Source organism: Oryza brachyantha, chromosome 3, assembly GCF_000231095.2.
Source record: "Oryza brachyantha chromosome 3, ObraRS2, whole genome shotgun sequence".
Classification (NCBI taxonomy): Eukaryota; Viridiplantae; Streptophyta; class Magnoliopsida; order Poales; family Poaceae; genus Oryza; species Oryza brachyantha.
Window position 1 is genome coordinate 14,846,226 of NC_023165.2, and position 6,000 is coordinate 14,852,225.

At 39.0% G+C, this 6,000-nt stretch overlaps 1 pseudogene; it reads left to right on the forward strand.

The window, feature by feature from the left end:
- The first annotated feature begins 2,410 nt into the window (after positions 1-2,410).
- Positions 2,411-5,209, forward strand: LOC107303771 (annotated as a pseudogene).
- Positions 5,210-6,000: the final 791 nt, after the last annotated feature.

Sequence of the window (6,000 nt, forward strand, 5' to 3'; positions counted from 1 at the left end):
TATAATTAATTATTAAAAAATATAAAATAGATTAATATGATTTTTTAAAATAAGTTTTTTATAGAAAATTTTGTAAAAAATACACCGTTTAGCAGTTCGGAAAGGATACGCGTGAAAAACCAGAAAGATAAGTTAACTTAGAGGGGCAACGAATATGGCCAATGTTAGAATACAATTACGCCGGTGGAGTAGTATAGTATAGTGGTTGTTTTTCCAATCAAACATTCGGACTCTCGCATCCATCGCTGCTAGTACTGGCTAGCCACGTCACGTTGTGGTTCATGTGAAAAAAAATTCTCCAGAGCAAAGCATCAATCCTCGCCATGTGAGGCACCTCTCTCGATGAGCATCACCTGTATTCTCATCAATCGAAACACCACAAATAACTACGGTAATTTAGATTCTCTCGATGAGCATCACCCGTATTCTCATCAATCGAAACACCACAAATAACTACGGTAATTTAGATTTTTTTCAGCATATACTCATCGTATTCTCATGGCTGTCTACGAACTCGTATCATTATTTTCTAGTACATTTTTCTTTGGAGCTTTGTGTCTTGTATCTTAATGCCCAAAGAGTAAACTGGATATGCATGGTCATTGATCCATGGTTGCTATCGATCTTCTTAAAGTCGTTGTCGTGTTGTATGGTAGCAGAACGATGGGCTAGTGATGTATCGTTGTACTTAGTGTCAACGTCATGCAGATTGGGGGCGTCGGAGGTTAATCAGTGGATAGGCAGGAAGCAACATCGGTGAAGGTGCCGTCGCACGGGGATTCATTTGCGTTGACGGTGACGGCGGAAGGGCGTGAACTACACACACATTGATGGCTGGAAGGGCGAATGGCTTCGAGGAACGAGGGACGTAAACGAGTACACGCGTACGCCCAGGTAGCGGTCGTCACCAAGAGTGTAGAAGGCCTTCCGCGCGCTGCTGTGGGCAAGCGGCTCAGCCAGGGGTGACCACACGTCGAGATGCGGTTAGGGCAGAGCATGCGCTGAAGAAAAAAAAATCTAAATTGCTTTACTTGTTTGTGGTGCTTCAAGATTGGTGAGAATATGGGTGGTGCACATGCAGGATGGTGAGGATTGGGGCTCTGCTCTAGAGATTTTTCTTTCCTTGTTCCCATTAGAACGTGGCCTACATGGTAATTTTGACACTCGATGCCGATGGGACATGTTTAGATTTATTGTACTACACTACGATGTTTCACATTTAGTATCAAATTTTTTATATTTGGAATGTAACTGCTGTAGTTACAACTATAGTTACATTTGAAAGTTTGTCTTAATTTTTTCTATAGGTAAGCCCTTTGGATAAGAAGTCTACTGTGTTGTATTAATACTCCCTCCATCCCGCAAAAAACCATTTTTTGGAGTGCATAGCTTGTCCCACAAAAAACCAATTTGCATACATAAAAACAAGGAACAATCAGAGCTTTTAAGCGGTACCAATAGATCAGGAGTCTCGTCTACTGAAGACCGATCCCATTGAAAGACCAACAAACCTCTTTCTCCATCTGTTCACACATCCCTCTCGTTCCTTTCACACAGAACATAAGACCCTGTTTGTTTTCCTCTGACTTTTTTAGTCCCTGTCACATCAAATGTTCGAACACTAATTAGAAGTATTAAATATAGACTATTAATAAAACACACCTCATACTCTGGACTAATTCGCGAGACGAATCTATTGAGCCTAATTAGTCCATGATTAGCGCATGTGATGCTACAGTAAACATTTACTAATTGTGGATTAATTAGGCTTAAAAATTTATCTAATAAAATAGCCTTTATTTATGCAATTAGTTTTGTTATCAGTCTATATTTAATACTCCTAATTAACCTTCAAACATCCGATGTGACAAGAGACTAAAAAAAGTCTCTGGATCCAAACAACCACCAAATCTCTCGTACTACTACTACCTCTCTCTTCATCCCCTCACAAAGCAAATGGAGATAAAGCACCTCATGGATCTTCAGATCCATCCTTGCTCTGCCCCTCCCTCTCCCTCTCCCTCTCCCTCCATCCCCCCTCCTCCTCCCAACACGTCTCTTCCCCTCCATCTCACTCATCCCCATTGGTTGTTGCATTCAACACAACGCGGTGGCTCAGATGTGACAGCAGCAACGACGATGGTGTATGTGCGGGCTCCGACGAATGGATGGGCTCGAACGCAGTGGTGGCATCGACATCAATGGTGAAGGGTCACGAGCTAACAAATTTGATTCAGCAGCAACTTCAGCAGATGAAAGGGGCTTGGATGCGGTGGTGGTGGTGAAAGAGATGATGGAGGGTTACAAGCTGCAAAATCCGATGCAGATGACAGCTCCAGTTGATGGGAATGTAGTGGCATCAATGAGGATGGAGCGTTGTGCCCTGCAGATAGCATGTAGGTGGCAGCTCTAGCGGATGGAGGGGTCATGGCGACAACATGCATGTTTAAGGTTCTTTTAAGAGAGACGGTTGTGGAGGTCGAGAAGGCATGCCAACTTGCGATTCAAATCCAACAGGCGTTAGCGGTGATGAGTGAAGGCCGCTCAGTTGTGTGGTGCCATTTGAGTATGGCAAGGCAACATGTCTGACACACAAGGGGCAACAGCCATGGAGGACGTCATTAGTTGCGGGATGCGTGGAAAAGTGTCTCCGATGATTTGTTCTACGATCCATCCTACAAACGAAGGTATGTCTCCCACATGATTCCCTACTGCATTTGTGAAGCATTGGAACACAAGCTTGATAAAGATCTAGCTAAGAACTATTAAAATTATTTGTACTTGACTAAAAAGAATGGGCAAGACATCACTAGCAGGAGCTAAAGATTGCCAGTGGCAACAACAATTGCAGAGGTTCCCTTGCAAATGTTTTAAAACAAGCTAACTTTATTAGCTTAGCCTGGAAGCTCACACCTCTTGGTTCATGATAAGGTGTTCAATTTTGTTTAGTTATTAACCTAGGGTGCATCTTAAGCATCTATAACAACCAGATAATTTTGGAGTCATACTAAGCAATAGACGTTCATCAATTATTGTTCCATTCAAGAGCAATGCAATATCGTGAGCTATTTATTTTCCGTACTCCATGAATTGTTTAGTTGATTTAGGCTCTTGCCCATTGCAGTTAGATCTTTCAGCAACAATTCACAATTTCAATCATATTTATAATATTTGAACCAAAGTTGCATGTTTCCATTGTAATCTTATCAACTCCTATGTATTTAAAACTTTCGAATTTGAAACAGTATATCATTATCATATAATATGGTCCACACACACATTATATATAGATCACATGCCCCTATCTAAGGAGAAGGCATGCATGGGGGAACCAACATCAATGAGGTGAGGGGAAACATTGAGGAGGCGAGCAGCGATGAGTTAAAGGCATGTGACGATGATGTTGGCATAGACATTGGTGGTTATGCGTAGGATCCATATAATGATAGTAGCCTAGAAGATCTGTTACAAGACCCTAAGAGCTTAGAAAAACCAGTAAGAAAATTTCTAGATGTTTTGAAGTCTTGACTCTTTAGAGTGTTTGAAGTGTAGAAAATTTATATGAATGCTCAAATTATATGTTGGCTAGGTGTTTATGAATGGTTAGGTGATTATGTAACTGTATTAAAGTAGGTAAACTTATGGTGCTATCTACAAGTATTTGTTATGATGGTAGTAAATATAAGGTTAAGTGGTTATGAATTGTAGCATATCATGTTGAAGTAGACCAACCTTTGGTACTGTATTGACATTTAAGTACACATAACTATTGTAATATGTGTAATTATGGTAGTATGTGTAATTGTGGTTATGAATGGTGGTAAATGAACTTATCATGATGTATATAACTTTAAAGTGTATGAAATTAGGAACAATTACATATGCTTCGACTGTGAGCCTATCAAATCATATTGAAGTTGCATATGGTGAGATCAAACCAATACAATATGAAATTACAAAACTATGACAATGCGAAATAATAACAAGTACTCCGCTATTCATTTCTTTGTACGAGTATTTGCTAATCAAGTAGTCATCTTATTATATTTAATTGGTAAAAATTTTATATATTAAAAAATGATAACAACTATTAATGTATAACAAGACATATAAAAGGAAGTTATAGCAGAATTAGTTCCCTAATGTTGATATGATAGGATCATATAGACAATCTGGAAGTCCAAAAGCTGATCTTACATGATCATATAGCACAATTAATTGCCTAATGCTAATCTTACATGATCATATAGCTGACGATCAAAACTAAGGGTATTAGAAAGAATGCCTTGAAGGCGCTCTAGCATCTCTTTTCTCATATGAGGAATCTTGTATCCATTTCCATCACCAACTTTCATTACCTACAACAAGCAAGATTGTAGTGTTAGGAACACCCAATTGAGTTTCTTATCGTCGTAGGCCTGAAATTCCTGCCGAACATTCTCTATTAGCTCATCCATATTCCTAGCTATCCTTTTATATGTTAAAGATTGGAGAGATGCAAAGAACCAAAGATCTAGGACGTTCATATATGTGGAACTAGGAGACTAGTACATAAGACAAAAGTCAAATCCTGTTTGGGCTACTGCATGGGCAAATTGTGGATCATCCACTCGAACATGAGAGGGGGTGTTGTCTTGTTGAATCCATATAGTATTGTGTGCATCTTCTTGAGGCCAACATGATATAATGACATGTAGGACTTTAGATATCAAATATGATCTCATAGTATCTCGATCAACTTTAATAGCCTTGGTGACTAGAGTCTCCCTTGGTCTGTTATGGTTTGTCCTTTGTGTAGGCTCCTAATAATACATCAAGCAAGTTAGGCCCACAAGTAGGAAATAGATCACATCGGTAAGTTAATATGCATGTATTATGAAGTTGCACTACCTGTCTAGTGAAAGGTCACACGCTTATCTAGACATCAAAAGTGCATAAACCTTTTTCGTTGTATCTAGGCCTAGCAATTGCCGATAAGAATATTGCCTCAATAGAATTCTTGTTTTGAATAGGAATGTATGGATTATCCTCCCAAGGAAGCATGTAAATAGTAGTTGTCTTTTTAGCGGTGTTGAACATTTATCATGATATGAACAATATTATGCATATCAATGAACTTGGGGCTCATTTAGGAAAGCAAGAGGATCTAACATGGAAAGAGACCACTGAAGCCCTTTTTGTTTGCTTCCTTCAAATATGGCTTCACTGAGTTGGAGTGATGTCTTAGCAGCCCATCATTGGACACCCTATGCAACATGCTTTTCAATAAACATAGAGCTTCTGCAAGCAACCATATATTTCTTCTTAATTCCAAGGGAACATTAGTAACATTTGATAGATCAATCTCAACCTTTTTATGACTAGAACATTACCAAAACATAATTTATGAATAAAACATTTATATATGTATTGTTAATGACCTAAAAGCTAAGGTTGTAAAATAAACTACGGTGAAAAATTTTCACCCCTCAAACAACTCCAAATTTAAGGTTAAAAATTCAAATTTTAGCTTATAAGTATAAGCAAAAGTGAAAAGATAGGGTGAAAGTAGAATGAATATACTTGTGCGGGTAGGCATGGAAATATAGTTAAGAAACATAAATAACACATTCAATGGCCTGTTTTACCATGTTAACCATCATATAGTACTAATGTTGAGAATTAACGTGCTCTAATCAAATAATATTATGCTTAGAGCTGGATAGCGAGCCAGCTTGGCTTGGCTCGTTAAGATAACGAGCTGGTTCAGCTCAGCTCGTTATCGTAACGAGCTAAAAACCCAACTCGGTTTGGCTCGGTGTAAATCTCAAGCTAGCTCGTTAGGCTCATGAGCCAATGCATGAAAAGCTTACCCAAACAATTTTCCAATAGGTTCAGTGGCGGATCCAGAAAAAATATTAGGAGGGGCTGGACGAAAGAGAATTGCTTCTAGCCCATCCTTCTCTTCAGTAATACCAAAAATTTTGTTGCGAGGGCTAAGCAGGGCTTCAATGACGCAGA